The following is a 19,873-nucleotide window of genomic DNA, read 5'->3' as shown; positions in this document are numbered from 1 at the left end:
TTCCTTTGGTCTTGGATCATTTAGTCTGGTGCACAGTTGCCTAAATAGCAATCATACCACAGAAGTGCTTTTCCAACTCTTTTCAAATGAGGCCTTGGCCCTAGGCAAATGGTAAAAATGTGTGATATCATGTATGAATTTTGAAGAAATAAATCATTGTGTTCTACATATTTTAATGATGATATACATGATTTCAAAATTCCAATTTTCTTTACGTTCTATTTTCAACATATCAACCATTTTTTTTAAATTCTCATGTGAGAGTTTTCCATGGCCCTCTTTATCCTCATTATGGTATTCAGGTGATCCTGTATCAGTCTATTTCTCTCTGGTTTACAGATGTTATTCATTGGACTAAATGTTCTTAGTTCCACTACTGCAGTAGAGACTGGTATACATAGGGAGTAATAGAAAAGTTGGTAGACATGTGGAAATTATGCATTCAGAACATTGTCATTCTGAGCACATCACCTGGTATTTTATTTTTTAGGCACTGTCCTGTCTGAATCTAAAGAAAAAGAACTAATCTATAGCAAATACATGTACAATTTGTGTACCTTCTCAACATATCTCTTTTTCAAGATGTCTAAAACAGAATTCGTAATTGATTTATTGTTTTATTTCTTCTTGTCCTAAATAAACATGTAACATTTACCACTCGATGTTAAACAAACAAAAATGAATGGATAATATGTGTTTAAGATATTATATTGAAATATTTTATTGTTATTGTAGTTTTTATTCACAAGAATGCACACGCTCAATATAATATCTTAATGAATAATTAAACAGGTCATATATTTCACTTGAAAATGTCGTTTGCGCAAAATCGCCGACTCAGCGGTCATAGCTGAGGGGAGGTCTCCCTCTTTGTAGGTTTCAGAGGTTGGCAGGTATGCCACCCGCTCAAATGTCTCGCCATCGTTACAAACTATTGATTTAATGTTGATAGTCCTAAATATAAAGCTTTGCTACAACTATCACATAAACTTAATATGATCCAATAAAATATAATAAATTATGTATCCAAGATATACCATACTGGATATACATGTAAACCTTGCAATCATTACATACACCAAATATACTTCAAATATAGTTGACCTATCTCGCATAGTATCTAAGAAACAAACTTAACCAGGACAACATTGATCAATGATCCATGAAAATAAGGTCATGGTCAGATAAACCTTGCCAGATAGACATGTACTTCTTTAGATATAATTGACCTATCGTACATAGTATCTGAGAAACAAATTTATCCAGGAAAACATTGATCAAGGAACCATGAAAATGAGGTCAAGGTCAGATGTGCCCTGCCTAACAGACAAGTACTTCTTTAATTATAGTTGACCTATTGCGTATAGTATCTAAGAACCAAACTTAACTAGAAAAAGATTGACCATTGAACCATGAAAATGAGGTCATGGTAAGATGATAATTACCAGACAGGCTTAATCTTAAAATCATTCCATAAACCATAGTTATAATAGCCATCATCTATGACTATTATATCTATGCATATACCAAATACAGTTTACAGAAGAAACAAAACAGACTAAAAATTAAATATTGAGCAATGAACCGTAAAAATTATGTCAAGGTCAAAATGATAAAACATGTCAAACTTACATTTAGATCATAAAATATTTTCCATTTTGCATAGCCTTAGATGACAGTCCAATACACAAAAACTTTACTTTAACCAGTCCACTGAACCGAGAAAACGGGATCAAGGTTAGATGACACACGCCAGATGGACATGCACACCTTACAAACATTATATTAACCAAATATAGTAGACCTAGACATAGTAACCAAATATAGTAGACCTAGACTAATTGCCAGAATAGAAGGGTTCGATAAAGAGTCTGAACCGATAATATTAGGGAGCTACCATTTGATTTTTATGGGGGGGCTAGGAGGAAAAATTTTGTCCTGCATTTTTTTTTAGCTGTAATCTCTGTCCTGCCTTTTTATTTTTCACTCTGTTCGGTCCTGCCTTTTTTTTTTTAGTTTATCCTGACTTTTTTTTACCTAAATTGTCGTCCTGACTTTTTTTTTTGCAAGTGTCTCATCCTGCCTTTTTTTTTTACTCAAAACTCCTGTCCTGCCTATTTTTTTCAAATTTCATCCTAGCCCCCCCCCCCCCCCCCCCCCCCCCCCCCCCATAAAAATTAAATGGTAGCTCCCTTAGTTACGAATTTTCGAAGGTCCAATAATATTCGTGTTTACGGTTACGTTGAATTAATGTTACGTTGTTTATACTTTTAACTTCAGCAGGAACTTTTTTAGTATAGAAAGTCCCTGACTTCAGTAAGAGACCAGTCTCTGCATCTGTTTAGTAGTGCGAACACAAATGGCTAAAATAAAGTTCAATCATGGAGCATGGCAGACATTTGAAGTTTCTATAAATCCAAAAAGGGATATTGTAGAGTTGCAAAACGGAAGTGCTAATTGCTGCATCGCTCGTTTGCGATGGCTGCCCAGAGTGGCCAGTTTCGCCAAAAAAGCGTCGGACTGAAACATGCTCCCAAAACAACATATCTGGGATGTTTAGAAACAGAGACATATATATATTTTATTTAAAAGTGATAATGGAAATGGGGTATGTGTCAAGAGACAAGCCGACCATAGAGCAGACATCAGCCGAAGGCCACCCATGGGTCTTCAATGCAGCGAGAATCTCCAGCACCCGGGAGCGTCCTTCAGCTATCGCCTCAACAAATATGTATACTAATTCAGTGATAATGGACGTCATACTAAACTCCGAATTATACATAAGAAACTAAAATTAAAAATCATACTAGACTAACAAAGGCCAGAGACAATGGCAGTTCTACCAGAGATACATATATACATGTGTATATGTCTCTGGTAGAAACTGCTATTGTAAATAAAATTTTAAAATTGTATGCAATAATGTAACATTCTTATAAAAATGTTCATGTACTATTTCCAGCACAGTGGCGGATCCACAAAATTTCATAAGTGGGGGCCCACTGACTACCTAAGAGGGGCCGCTCCGGTCATGCTTCAATGATTCTCTATATATAATCAACCAAATATTTCCTAGAAAAGGAGCCCAAGCCCCCTGGGTCCCCATAAATCCACCTCTGCAGCATACATTAAGATAAAGATAAAGATAAAGATATTTTATTTCCTAATCATAGGGCTCACAACAAGCATGTAATCACATAAACGATAAAGTAAAAATTAAATAAAAAACCTTTCTCTCCCATTCGCATACACTCACACATACAACTCTCGTTCTGAGTAAAGCTGATTGATTTAACAGTACAACATGTAAATGAAAAAAATGAAATACAGTAAAAATAACGATACATTGAAGTGCATTAAGGTATCAATTATACATCATAACCGTAGACATAAATATTATTGTTACATTCGTAATTAATAGGTTACTTGTCCAACATTGAATTCCGTCAGTTAGTTTCCAATGTATTAACCATTACTTTTACATTATTGTCACATTTCAATGTAACCATACCCAGTGCTTATTAAATATTTAACAGTCCAACCTTTAGAAGTAGTAAACAAGCAGTCTGGGGAATCTCATTCAAAGTCTGTACGATCACGGAAATTACTTGAATGGAATTGGATTAGAAAATTAAGGTCAGTTTATCATTTTGGTCTTATAATAACATGGGAATTAGTTATATACCAAGAACCGCAGTTTTGTTACAATTTTGGATATAGTTTCTAAAACTGTTCTCGAAAATATCATAAAGTCTAAATAATGTCTGTTCTCTTACCTCTTTGATGGTCCTGACACTGTTAAAGTTGAAGACCCAGATGCGACAGTATATTTAAGCATCTCGCACATGAGAAGGAAAAACGTAAGGAGATTTGGTATGATTGCCAATGAGACAAATAAACACCAAAGTTCAGATGGAGTGGTTGTCAGCACTAGTAGGAATCGTACGGCCTTCAACAATGAGTAAAATCCATATCGTTCAGTCGGCTACAAAGGCTCCAACATACACGAACCAGTGGCGGATCCAGAGGGGGGCGTAGAGGGCGTACGCCTCCCCTTTTTGCTTGCACTTCTTTTTTTGTAAAATGACTGTGATCAGACTAGACTTCGTGAAGTTATCCATTTCCCGTGTATTTAATTTTCATGCAACAATTCTTTACTTATACAGATATTTTCCGCTCGTATTTATGTAATATATTTTTGATAATGTCAAAGTCAGTCATGTGATTCGCTAGAGGGAAGCTGACCCGTGAAGTGCGTCGAAAAAAAATCACTCAGTCATTTTGAAATTTGCAAGTAACACATTGCTTAGGCGGAGGATGACAAGCATAACACCTTCAAAGCGACAAAAGATTGAGCAAGAATTCGGGTTATTCCACGAGACAGAAAGTAATACTTTATATTTCACTCTCTGACAGGAAAAAAAGTATACAGCAATATTATTTACATACGAAAGCATGTTTAACTCCACACGCCCGAGCCTATTAATATAATAGCTGAATAATGTTCCAAAGTCAGTAAGCTCTAGATAGATGTAAAGTTTAAGGTACGGACCATTTGGTTTGAGGAGGCAGTCTGAGATATTTGAAACAAAAAGTTCTGAGCATGAAGTTTGCCTTAAACAAAAATTCTGGCCATATCAGGATTAAAAGCAATATTCTTTTCAATTTTTTTTTTTTTGCTTTAAGAAAACAAAAATTTCCAAAAACATTATTTAGCAATAAATGAACAGGATGAATAAAAAACGAGCGTAATTTATTTGGGGCCGGGGGTTACATGTACATCCATATCTGACCGGAATGTCTGTTTCGCCAAACTGATATATTGAATACTTTTTTTCAAGGCCCGCCTGCAGCCTGCGGTAGGCACTTAAAGTTAACCATCGAGAGACGTTAACCACCGAGAGTCGGTTTTTAGACCCGCCCAGTGCACCTAAGCACGCCTACTTTTGGAGCTCTTTAGTATGAAGATAAGAAAAATATACGAAATTACGGAACTGTATACCCTGTTTTATCCTTGTTGTTGGTGTTTCTTGCGCATGCGCACAAAGCACGGTGATAGTTACGGTTACTGATTCAGGAACCTTGTATATTATATATACGTTTAATAAACTGGATCCTTGTTGTGTTCAGTTATCGATACACTACGATGGAATTACGGACCAGTTTAACATAAACATGGTAAATAGATAGACAGCTGATAATCATAATTGATTAAGAAATAACCTGGAAGAAGAAATGAGTTAACTATTGATTACAACAGAGACGAGAATGCCATCGTGTTTGTTCTGCTAAAAAAAAGCAGGAACATTGGAGTTTATGGTTAGATTTTAAATATTTATTGTCTCCAAACTGGGTAAATTTGATATAGTAACACCCCCCCCCCCCCCCCTTTTTTTAAATAACTCGGAGAACCACACATCTCGCTCGCTTAACAAAGTAACAATAAGAAATAATTATTGTTAGTTTCAAGAATAATTAATCGTCAAAACTTATCCCCTCCCCGACATCAAAGGAAGTTAAATGTATTATCCCCAAATTAGACCAAATTTTTATGATATAAGGACGTCTTGACAGGCTATTATTTTATTTTGTTTTGTTGGTTTTTTTTTTTGCTTTGACGTCTTCCTCCTGTATGAAAAAAAAACATAATAGACCCCCCCCCTTTTTCCCCATAATATAGCTTTTTAAGAAGTCATAATTATTTGGACTACCCCTGAATATATTTCAGACAGACTCTTCTCTAAAAAAATGTAAACGTGATTTGAGAGAAATCTTTGGAATAGTTTTTTAAATGATTTAATTATTATGTCATGTATATAATTGACATTAACATAGTTATAAACTGAGACTACTAGTATAACACATAGTGTTATAGTAGTCTCAGCTATAAACTTTCCATTGTATTGACCAATATGACTAACTCATATGCTCTTTCCCATAAATGTCACAATATCAATATATTACAGTAAAACTGATAGTTTGATGACATTGTTTAAGACTATTGACCTCAGGTCAGCCTAAACTGAGTTTAAAACTGTAATTTATTCATTAAAACAGTTCAAGACATGTACCTTCTGAAATGTGATTGCATCCAAATTAAACCTAAGGCATAACATACTTAGGGTGCAGGAAGTGCCACCAAATAAATACTGATTTGTAAAATTAGATGATGATATTTGTGAAGTCAAAGATATTATAGCTAGTTATAACTGGTTTTAGATATAAATCTGAGTAAAAGGTTGATTTATATGTGCTCTTTCATGTTTAGATTATAATTTAAATTTAATCTTTTGAAGTTTTTTTTATAATATTAAGACATTAAAATCACAATTATTTATTTATACACAAAAAAATAATGTTTGTCCTTTTTTAGTTGAATGACTGTACACAAACATTATACACACATAATTTTGATAATTCTGTAATGGTTTTTTTCTATAGCCCCAGAATGTGACAAAAGACTTATTAATCCAGATTTACAAAAAATAGAAATAGTTCAGCTACCATAAGACTGCTATGACAAAAAATTTGCAATTTCCAGAATTTGAGGTAGAGTATAGTTAGGAATAGTTTGATTATGCAGATGCTTAGTTTGCCATAAACAATTATGCCCTTGATACAAAAGCAGAGGAAACAAAAAAGTATGAAAATAGTTGAAAAAAGTAATCATTATTACCTAGTCATATACTGTAAATAGAAAAAGAGAAAAGCACTGGTTATGATTTGGTATTTTTAATAGCATTATCATTTGTCCACAACTTGGAATATATACTGGATTGAGCTTGACATTTATTTAATATCATTGACACATGGTTGCAAGAAATGAAAGATGGTAATTTAAACCTAGCAATTTTATTAAGATTTAAAAAAAAGCTTTTGATTTGGTAGAATATGATTTTCTTTGTTTAAAGCTCGACATGTATGGATTTAGTGAGACTACTGTTAGTTTTTTTAAGTCGTACCTGAATAACAAAAGGTATACATTTGTAATGTTAACTCTGAACAACAACATGTAAAATTTGGTGTTCCCCAATGTTCTATACCTTGTCCTCTATTGTTTGTGCTATTTATAAATGACCTTCCCTTATGCATTAAAAATTGTGAAACAGACCTATATCGTTGTATATGCTGATGACACCACTATTCATAAATCAGGGGGAAACATCTAGAAAATATAAATGATGATGTTCAAGAAGATTTATACAGGGTTGAAGAGTGGTGTAAAATGAATAACATGTTCATAGATGCAAATGAAACAAAATGTTTGATTACTGGAACAAAGCAGAAACTATTCAGACTTTTCAACCAAACTTGATAATAAATTAAAGTACATGTATTACAAAATTCTTCATGTGAAAAAATATTAGTTTCAAAATTGACAGCCCACTAAGTAACTGGAGAAATCAAATTGACCAAGGTTGTGCTAATATATCATCCAGAATATACCATCTTTTTTAAATACATTTTTTTTATATAACTGCAAGAAAACATAATACAATGGGTGTTCTGCTCCTAATTGACTACTGTTGTATTATTTGGGATGAATGTAAAAATTGAGGGATAACAAGAATTTTAAAAATCCAAAAAAAGGGCAGCATGATAAATTCTAGATGCAGATCCGTTATCCCTCTTGGTATATAGGAGCACTATATTCTATGTTAACCTCCGCCAGTAGGTATAAACAAATACTGTTGATAGACGGTATATAGGAGCACTATATTCCATGTTAACCACCGACGGTAGGTATAGACAAATACTGGTGATAGACGGTATATAGGAGCACTAAATTGTATGTTAACCACCGACGGTAGGTATAGAAAAATACTGTTGATAGACGGTATATAGGAGCACTATATTGTATGTTAACTACCGACGGTAGGTATAGACAAATACTGTTGATAGACGATATATAGGAGCACTATATTGTATGTTAACCACTGACGGTAGGCATAGCCAAATACTGTTGATAGACGGTATATAGGAGCACTATATCTTATGTTAACCACCGACGGTAGGTATAGACAAATACTGGTGATAGACGGTATATAGGAGCCACTACCGACAGTAGGTATAGACAAATACTGTTGATAGACGGTATCAAAGAGCACTATATTGTATGTTAACCAGCGACGGTAGGTATAGACAAATACTGTTGATAAACGGTATATAGGAGCACTATATTGTATGTTAACTACCGACAGTAGGTATAGACAAATACTGTTGATAGACTGTATATAGGAGCACTATATTGTATGTTAACCATCGACGGTAGGTATAGACAAATACTGTTGATAGATGGTATATAGGAGCACTATATTGTATGTTAACTACCGACGGTAGGTATAGACAAATACTGTTGATAGACGGTATATGGGAGCACTATATTATATGTTAACTACCGACGGTAGGTATAGACAAATACTGTTGATAGACGGTATATAGGAGCACTATATTGTATGTTAACTACCGACGGTAGGTATAGACAAATACTGTTGATAGACGGTATATTGGAGCACTATATTGTATGTTAACCACCGACGGTAGGTATAGACACATACTGTTGATAGATGGTATATAGGAGCACTATATTGTATGTTAACTACCGACAGTAGGTATAGACAAATACTGTTGATAGACGATATATAGGAGCACTATATTGTATGTTAACCACTGACGGTAGGTATAGCCAAATAATGTTGATAGATGGTATATAGGAGCACTATATCTTATGTTAACCACCGACGGTAGGTATAGACAAATACTGGTGATAGACGGTATATAGGAGCCACTACCGACAGTAGGTATAGACAAATACTGTTGATAGACGGTATCAAAGAGCACTATATTGTATGTTAACCAGCGACGGTAGGTATAGACAAATACTGTTGATAAACGGTATATAGGAGCACTATATTGTATGTTAACTACCGACAGTAGGTATAGACAAATACTGTTGATAGACTGTATATAGGAGCACTATATTGTATGTTACCCATCGACGGTAGGTATAGACAAATACTGTTGATAGATGGTATATAGGAGCACTATATTGTATGTTAACTACCGACGGTAGGTATAGACAAATACTGTTGATAGACGGTATATGGGAGCACTATACTATATGTTAACTACCGACGGTAGGTATAGACAAATACTGTTGATAGACGGTATATAGGAGCACTATATTGTATGTTAACTACCGACGGTAGGTATAGACAAATACTGTTGATAGACGGTATATTGGAGCACTATATTGTATGTTAACCACCGACGGTAGGTATAGACATATACTGTTGATAGATGGTATATAGGAGCACTATATTGTATGTTAACTACCGACGGTAGGTATAGACAAATACTGTTGATAGACGGTATATGGGAGCACTATACTATATGTTAACTACCGACGGTAGGTATAGACAAATACTGTTGATAGACGGTATATAGGAGCACTATATTGTATGTTAACTACCGACGGTAGGTATAGACAAATACTGTTGATAGACGGTATATTGGAGCACTATATTGTATGTTAACTACCGACAGTAGGTATAGACAAATACTGTTGATAGACGGTTTATGGGAGCACTATATTGTATGTTAACCACCGACGGTAGGTATAGACAAATTCTGTTGATAGACGGTTTATGGGAGCACTATATTGTATGTTAACCACCGACGGTAGGTATAGACAAATTCTGTTGATAGACGGTATATAGGAGCACTATATTGTATATTAACTACTGACGGTAGGTATAGACAAATACTGTTGATAGACGGTATATAGGAGCATTATATTGTATGTTAACTACCGACAGTAGGTATAGACAAATACTGTTGATAGACGGTATATGGGAGCACTATGTTGTATGTTAACCACCGACGGTAGGTATAGACAAATACTGTTGATAGACGGTATATACATTGTAGGAGCACTATATTGTATGTTAACCACCGACGGTAGGTATAGACAAATACTGTTGATAGACGGTATATAGAAGCACTATATTGTATGTTAACTACCGACAGTAGGTATAGACAAATACTGTTGATAGACGGTTTATGGGAGCACTATATTGTATGTTAACCACCGACGGTAGGTATAGACAAATTCTGTTGATAGACGGTATATAGGAGCACTATATTGTATGTTAACCACCGACGGTAGGTATAGACAAATACTGTTGATAGACGGTATATAGGAGCACTATATTGCATATTAACCACCTATGGTAGGTTTAGAAAAATACTGATAATAGACGGTATATAGGTGCACTGTATTATATGTTAACCACCGACGGTAGGTAGAGAAAAATAGTATTGATAGACGGTATATAGGAGTACTGTAATGCTTGTTAACCACCGATGGTAGGTATAGACAGGTACTGTTGATATACGGTATATAGGAGTACTGTATGGCATGTTAACCACCGACGGTAGGTACAGACAAATACTGTTGATTGACGATATATAGGAGTACTGTATGGCATGTTAACCACCAACGGTAGGTATAGACAAATACTGTTGATAGACAGTATATAGGAGGACTATATTGCATGTTAACCACCGACGGTAGGTATAGACAAATACTGTTGATAGACGGTATATACGAGCACTATATTGTATGTTAACTACCAACAGTAGGTATAGACTAAAACTCTTGATAGACGGTATATAGGAGCACTATATTGTATGTTAACCACCGACAGTAGGTATAGACAAATACTGTTGATAGACGGTATATAGGAGCACTATATTGTATGTTAACCACCGACAGTAGGTATAGACAAATACTGTTGATAGACGGTATATAGGAGCACTATATTGTATGTTAACTACCAACAGTAGGTAAAGACTAAAACTCTTGATAGACGGTATATGTAATAGCACTATATCGTATGTTAATCACTGACGGTAGGTATAGACAAATACTGGCGATAGACGGTATATAGGAGCACTATATTGTATGTTAACTACCAACAGTAGGTATAGACAAATACTGGTGATAGACGGTATATAGGAGCACTATATTGTATGTTAACTACCGACGGTAGGTATAGACAAATACTGTTGATAGACGGTATATAGGAGCACTATATTGTGTTAACCACCGACGGTAGGTATAGACAAATACTGTTGATAGACGGTATATAGGAGCACTATATTGTATGTTAACCACCGACGGTAGGTATAGACAAATACTGTTGATAGACGGTATATAGGAGCACTATATTGTATGTTAACTACCAACAGTAGGTAAAGACTAAAACTCTTGATAGACGGTATATGTAATAGCACTATATCGTATGTTAATCACCGACGGTAGGTATAGACAAATACTGGCGATAGACGGTATATAGGAGCACTATATTGTATGTTAACTACTGACAGTAGGTATTGACAAATACTGGTGATAGACGGTATATAGTAGCACTATGTTGTATGTTAACTACCGACGGTAGGTATAGACAAATACTGTTGATAGATGGTATATAGGAGCACTATATTGTATGTTAACTACCGACGGTAGGTACTGACAGTAGGTATTGACAAATACTGGTGATAGACGGTATATAGTAGCACTATGTTGTATGTTAACTACCGACGGTAGGTATAGACAAATACTGTTGATAGATGGTATATAGGAGCACTATATTGTATGTTAACTACCGACGGTAGGTATAGACAAATACTGTTGATAGACAGTATATAGGAGCACTATATTGTATGTTAACTACCGACAGTAGGTATAGACAAATACTGTTGATAGACGGTTTATGGGAGCACTATATTGTATGTTAACCACCGACGGTAGGTATAGACAAATACTGTTGATAGACGGTATATAGGAGCACTTTATTGCATGTTAACCACCGACGGTAGGTATAGACAAATACTGTTGATGGACGGTGCAAAGGAGTACTATATCGTATGTTAACCACCGACGGTAGGTATAGACAAATTCTGTTGATAGACGGTATATAGGAGCACTATATTGTATGTTAACTACTGACGGTAGGTATAGACAAATACTGTTGATAGACGGTATATAGGAGCATTATATTGTATGTTAACTACCGACAGTAGGTATAGACAAATACTGTTGATAGACGGTATATGGGAGCACTATGTTGTATGTTAACCACCGACGGTAGGTATAGACAAATACTGTTGATAGACGGTATATACATTGTAGGAGCACTATATTGTATGTTAACCACCGACGGTATATACATTGTAGGAGCACTATATTGTATGTTAACCACCGACGGTAGGTATAGACAAATACTGTTGATAGACGGTATATAGAAGCACTATATTGTATGTTAACTACCGACAGTAGGTATAGACAAATACTGTTGATAGACGGTTTATGGGAGCACTATATTGTATGTTAACCACCGACGGTAGGTATAGACAAATTCTGTTGATAGACGGTATATAGGAGCACTATATTGTATGTTAACCACCGACGGTAGGTATAGACAAATACTGTTGATAGACGGTATATAGGAGCACTATATTGCATATTAACCACCTATGGTAGGTTTAGAAAAATACTGATAATAGACGGTATATAGGTGCACTGTATTATATGTTAACCACCGACGGTAGGTAGAGAAAAATAGTATTGATAGACGGTATATAGGAGTACTGTAATGCTTGTTAACCACCGATGGTAGGTATAGACAGGTACTGTTGATATACGGTATATAGGAGTACTGTATGGCATGTTAACCACCGACGGTAGGTACAGACAAATACTGTTGATTGACGATATTTAGGAGTACTGTATGGCATGTTAACCACCAACGGTAGGTATAGACAAATACTGTTGATAGACAGTATATAGGAGGACTATATTGCATGTTAACCACCGACGGTAGGTATAGACAAATACTGTTGATAGACGGTATATACGAGCACTATATTGTATGTTAACTACCAACAGTAGGTATAGACTAAAACTCTTGATAGACGGTATATGTAATAGCACTATATCGTATGTTAATCACCGACGGTAGGTATAGACAAATACTGGCGATAGACGGTATATAGGAGCACTATATTGTATGTTAACTACCGACAGTAGGTATAGACAAATACTGGTGATAGACGGTATATAGGAGCACTATATTGTATGTTAACTACCGACGGTAGGTATAGACAAATACTGTTGATAGACGGTACATAGGAGCACTATATTGTGTTAACCACCGACGGTAGGTATAGACAAATACTGTTGATAGACGGTATATAGGAGCACTATATTGTATGTTAACCACCGACGGTAGGTATAGACAAATACTGTTGATAGACGGTATATAGGAGCACTATATTGTATGTTAACTACCAACAGTAGGTAAAGACTAAAACTCTTGATAGACGGTATATGTAATAGCACTATATCGTATGTTAATCACCGACGGTAGGTATAGACAAATACTGGCGATAGACGGTATATAGGAGCACTATATTGTATGTTAACTACTGACAGTAGGTATTGACAAATACTGGTGATAGACGGTATATAGTAGCACTATGTTGTATGTTAACTACCGACGGTAGGTATAGACAAATACTGTTGATAGATGGTATATAGGAGCACTATATTGTATGTTAACTACCGACGGTAGGTATAGACAAATACTGTTGATAGACAGTATATAGGAGCACTATATTGTATGTTAACTACCGACAGTAGGTATAGACAAATACTGTTGATAGACGGTTTATGGGAGCACTATATTGTATGTTAACCACCGACGGTAGGTATAGACAAATACTGTTGATAGACGGTATATAGGAGCACTTTATTGCATGTTAACCACCGACGGTAGGTATAGACAAATACTGTTGATGGACGGTGCAAAGGAGTACTATATCGTATGTTAACCACTGACGGTAGGTATAGACAAATACTGTTGATAGACGGTATATAGGAGGACTGTATTGTATGTTAACCACCGACGGTAGGTATAGACAAATACTGTTGATATACGGTATATAGGAGTATTGTATTTTATGTCAAACATCGACGATAGGTATGGACAAAATCCGACAAATACTGTATACAGACAGTGTATAGAAGTACTGTATTGTATGGTAAACACTGACGGTTGGTATGGACAATTTCTGTATCATGCATCAATTGTAAATAAAAGTATCATGTGAGTGACACAGGCTCATTGAACCTCTAGTTTTGATATTATTAATGTGGAGATCTGGTCTAATTTATCATTTTCTCTATTACATGCATGATAACTGCACCAATTGAATTGAAATAAAAGTGATAATATTTCTGTTGTAGGTTATCAAGATTTAGTGTTTCCATACAAGTGACAAAGATTGAACAACAAAAACATCTCAAACTTTACAGGACAGAGTAGACTTTTTTCACTGTGCTTAGTTTTGTCTTTATGTCTAAATTATGATACCTTTGAAAAAACCAATAAAATATGGAATAACATTTATTTCTATCTTATAAAGTGGAGTGAAGAAATAAGGGGTCATTGAAAACATAAGAATATATTGCTATCATATATGCAGATCAGCAGCCCATACATTTGCTATAGCACATAAATATGGGACCAATAATTTCAAGTTGCCTTTTAAAAAAGACCTTATTAATGTTATGCGAGATACCACCAAAAACCACTAGGTGTTGATCAAATGATATTGTAAATAAGAGGGTTGTCCAAAATATTTCCAACAGCTGTTTGATATACACTACCTTAATCAAACCACAATGGTAAAAAAACAGTTTTGGTCAGTCTTAAAAGAAGCAAATATAATTTAGAAAAAGTGCAAGCTGTTGATAAAAACTACAAATAACTGCCAGTCCTAAATGTGGGTGGAGATTACCATTTAGCACAAATGAGTTTCTGGACTAAAGAAAGTAATTTCGGCACAAACCGATTATACCCTTTCAAAAACTATGTGTAGTCCCTTTTATAAAAGTGGCAGATTATCTTTCTATCTAGAGTATCTATGACAACTAACTGCTGCTCCTAGTGACGTTAGTCTTTGGTTTTTGAAAAGATTGGATATATTGTCACAATTCTTTTCTAAGTTACCGGTCTGATAAACAGGAAGTAGCCAGATTAGCTACTAAATATATGCACACTGAAATACAGTCCCTTAAAATTCCCATGGCTGTGTACATGTTCAGATACGAACTATGAAAATTTTGTTTATATCTTTAGAGAAGTAAAATCAAGTATGTATGTCTTTAGTTTTGTCAAATTGCTGTCTTGTTTTGTCCTGTTATTAGGTAACAGTATTGATACAATACTGTAAAAATACGGAGATGTGGTATGATTGCCAATGAGACGCCTACATGTATCCACTCAAGTTCAAATAAAGTGGATGTAAGCAGTTATATGCAACCATACAGCCTTCAACAATGAGAAAAATCATATCAAATAGACCCTTGTAAATAGGTGTTGATCAAATGATATTGTAAATAAGAGGGTTGTATATTTCATGACGTTATAATACTAAACCCCTAACAGGAGGGATTGTGCCTGATATTCATATGATGAAGACATAATCTTTCAATCAGTTTAATTAAGGTCTGGTTCTGGCATGTCAATAACTGCTAGTAGTCTGTTGTTATTTATGTATTATTGTCATTTTGTTTATTTGCTTTTGTTTCATATTCTGACATCGGACTCGGACTTCTCTTAAACTGAGTTTTACTGTGCGTATTGTTTCGCGTTTGTTTTTTCTACATTGGCTACAGGTATAGGGGAGGGTTGAGATCTCAAAAACATGTTTAATCCCGTCGCAATTTTGCGCCTGTCCCAAGTTAGGAGCCTCTGACCTTTGTTAGTCTTGTATGATTTATAATTTTAGTTTCTTGTGTATAATTCGGAGCTTAGTATGACGTCCATTATCACTGAACTAGTATACATATTTGTTTAGGGGCCAGCTTACGGACACCTCCGTGTGCGGGAGTTTCTCGCTACATTGAAGATCTATCGGTGGCCTTCGGCTGTTGTCTACTCTATGGTCGGGTTGTTGTCTCCTTGACACATTCCCCATTTCCATACTCAATTTTATAGTATGATTTACATCTTCAATAATCACGAAACAATCAGAGACAAGTTTGGGTCTAAATCTGTATGTCCCACATAATCAAATTGACCGAAGAGAGAGGCGAAAGATACTAAAGGCTTATTCAAACACATAAGTCAATAATAAACTGACAAAACCACGGCAAAAAAAAAAGAGAAAGATTAAAAAACAAACAACAGAATGCAAAACACAACAAAGAACATCACAGACTGAACAAAACGAACCTCGCCAAAAAACTGGTGTGACCAAATGACTAATTTATCTCAGCCTTACATTATTTAGCAGACCCTTTATTATACCAAACCAAACAAAGTTCTTTATGGTACAATGTTTTTGATCCATCGGTCTGTCAGTCCTGTTCTCGTTATTGCAACTCCTCTGAAACCACATAACAGAGTTTTATAAATCTTTGTAGATAATGAGGAAATTATGAAATTATCAATTCATTGATTTCCTATATACTCCTACAACAGTTTGTCATAAAATCTGTCTAAAGACCACAACAGAGTTTCATGAATTTTTTAGATAGCTAGGACATGCTATGTAAATGTGCATATTGGCAGAAAATCATGATTAAAATTTTTATGCCCCACCTACGATAGTAAATGGGCATTAGTTTTTGTTGAAGGTCAGGTCCAATAAACTTGAAACTTAGTACATATGTTTCCAATAATATGTTTTTTTCTAAGCTTAATGCCGAAGAAGGTTTTTTCCCCTATTTCACGGTCCACTGAACAAAGAAAATGATAGGGCAAGTGGGGAACGGTGTACGATGGACACATTCTTGTTTTTGTCGAGCCTGCGACTTTTGTCGCAGAAAGCTCGACATAGGAATGGTGATTCGGCGGCGGCGGCGACAGCGTTAGTTCACTTCTTAAAAGCTTTATATTTTAGATGGCGAACGACCTGGATGCTCCATACTTTAAATACAGATGCCTTAAGTTTGGAAGTTTCCGTCTGTCACATGTCCATTGTCCTTGAACTCATTTTCATGGTTCAGTGACTACTTGAAAAAAAGTTAAAAGTTTTTGTAATTTCTCTCATATTATGGGTAACTATGTTTAGTATTTCCGTACCTTGGTCAGCATGCCCATCAGACAGTTTTCACTTGACCTCGCCATCATTTCATGGATCAATGAAAAGGGTTAACTTTTTGGTGGTCAAGTCTATATCTCAGATATTATATGAAATATGTCTTGTATATTTGGTGTATGGAAGGATTGTAAGGTGTACATGTCCAACTGACAGGTGTCATCTGATCTTGACCTCATTTCCTTGGTTCAATGGTCAAAGTTAAGCTTTTGAGTTTTGTTCGTTTTTTCTAATACTATATGCAATAGGTCAACTTTATTTGGTGTCTGGAAATATCTTATGATGTCAGCCTCGCAAGTCTCATTTGACCTTGACCTCATTTTCGAGGTTCATTGTTCGGTGTTTTTGTGCCAAGTGTCATCTGACCTCGACCTGATTTGTATTGAATGATTGTAAGGTGTAAATGTATTCCTCATTTTGGTCATATGACCTTGATCTCATTTTCTTTGGTCATGTTATTAATAAGTTTATGTGATAATTGTAGTAAAACTTTATATTTAGGTCTATCAACATAAATAAGGCGAGAAATTTCAACGTGTGTACTCTTGTTAGGAATTAGGAACTATGCCTTCTGAACTTAGAATTTCGGCCTAAATATACTTCTGCATATCTTCTGAAATTACACAACAGAATTTCATGCGTGTTTGAACTAAATAATCTGTTGAAATTTTGTTTGCTTAGTGACAATGTCGGGCTGTGAAGTATGTGAGCGTGCTCACAAAGGTTCTTTGATTACACACAGTCAATGCATTGTCTGTGCTTCCCAGATACAGTCTGTATGCATTTTCTTTGTTGTAAATTAAATTAAGTTTATGTATTGTACGTCGTTCTTAGTCTTTATACATTGTTTATATGCTTTGACTATGAGTCTAAGATACTTCTATTGTCGGTATATCTTAGATTTAGTCGGTTAACACTGTCTATGGATCAGAGACACAGTATGTATGCATTGTAAGTTGTTTCAAGTTGAAATAAAAGTCTGTATGTTTTGCCTGTTACTGCAAGATAAAGTGTGTGCACTGCCTGTGGCTCTTATATAGTCTGTATGCATTTTCTGTATGCTTTATCTATGGGTCTAATTTTTAGATACAGTCTGTATACAAACTGTATCTCTGACCCATATACAGTGTCCAAAAAAACTCTGTTTTAAGATCTCTAACCCATATACAGTGTGAAAATGATCTTTGGTTCTAAGATGCATTTTGTTTGATTGGCTGAATGCTTAGTATATACTGTAAATTCAGAAATTAATGCGAGGTTTTTATAATTGCGCAAAATGCGACAGAGTTGTAAACGCAATAATTTAAACTCGCATTTTGAAATATTCTATATGAATTAAACAGGATTTTTCTCAAAATCGTAAAAATAAAAATAGCATTTAAGTCTAAAATGACAAAATCGCAATAATTAATGCACGCAATAATTTCTGAATTTACAGTATTGGTTTCGATATATGGTCTGTATGTATTGTATGGATCTTATATATTTATATTTTTTTCCATCTGATGAGTAAGCCTTTTTCAACTGATTTTTATAATTCGTTCTTATGTTGTACTGTTACACCAAAGTTAAGTCCCAGGTTTTTGGAGGTTTGGGATCCCGCTAACATGTTTAACCCCGCCACATTCTGTATGTGTGTGCCTGTCCCAAGTTAGGAGACTGTAATTCAGTGGTTGTCGTTTGTTTATATGTTACATATTTGTTTTTCGTTCATTTTTTGTATATAAATTAGGTCGTTAGTTTTTTCGTTTAAATTGTTTCACATTGTCATTTCGGGACTTGTTATAGGTGACTATGCGGTATGGGCTGTGCTCATTGTTGAAGGCCGTACGGTGACCTATAGTTGTTAATTTCTGTGCCATTTTGGTCTCTTGTGGAGAGTTGTCAGTAGTGTTTGTGGGACAGAATGAACCCATAAAGGTGGACGTCGGACGCTGACGCTATATTTGGACCTGGGTGTGAACGCCGACGCCATATTTGGGCCTTAACGCGGACGCCATGGTCGACCATGAAATCGGGACGCGAATTTGAGGTTGGACCGTATGATTCGGACATCGAGACGGCTTTAAACTTGGACGCTATACCTTAATGTTGCATCAGACTACCCTTTAAAGTGACGTCATACCCTTAAAAGTGGACGGTATATTCTCGAAAATGGACGAGAATTTGTCTTTGATAAACGCTTACCCAACCCCTAGGTAATAAGTCTGTGATAATTCTGAAAAGAATCTTCTACCTCTTAAATAATTAACTGCTTATACATGTTTATAACAACTGTAAGAATTCTCCAAGATATACTATTTATATTAATCAGAAAAACTGTCACTCAATGCAGTAGGCGGAACTATTCCCGTGTAAAGAGAATTGGATTAAAATGTTTGATATCAATACATAAAATATTTGTCTTTATCTTTTTAATTTTTGGATTTCTTATCTTATTAACATGACAATCGTGAAACATTCAGTAGTATTGCTTTCTACGGAAGCCCATTTAGGACCTCCCAAAAATATAAAATTATTTGAATTCGAAATCACGAATTTAAATTGTTATCTCGAATTTTATAATTCGTTTTAACAGATTAAATTTGTGATAATGAATTGGTGAAAATCGTTATAACAGATCTTGTAATTCGTTATTAAGAATTAAATTCCTTATCACAATTTTTTGTAATTTGTGATAACGATAAATTCGTTATAACGA

The 19,873-nt window shown here is 35.1% G+C and overlaps 1 long non-coding RNA gene across 1 annotated transcript; it reads left to right on the top strand.

Moving 5' to 3' along the window:
• The first annotated feature begins 5,101 nt into the window (after positions 1-5,101).
• On the top strand, positions 5,102-14,470 carry LOC139515855 (uncharacterized). The gene is made up of 3 exons (XR_011662858.1): positions 5,102-5,319; positions 6,442-6,549; positions 14,312-14,470. It is a non-coding gene; the product is annotated as an uncharacterized lncRNA (long non-coding RNA).
• Positions 14,471-19,873: the final 5,403 nt, after the last annotated feature.

This window comes from Mytilus edulis, chromosome 3 (genome assembly GCF_963676685.1).
Source record: "Mytilus edulis chromosome 3, xbMytEdul2.2, whole genome shotgun sequence".
Taxonomy (NCBI): Eukaryota; Metazoa; Mollusca; class Bivalvia; order Mytilida; family Mytilidae; genus Mytilus; species Mytilus edulis.
The sequence above is the reverse complement of the archived record's forward strand: the minus strand, read 5'-3'. Positions and strand labels throughout refer to the sequence as shown.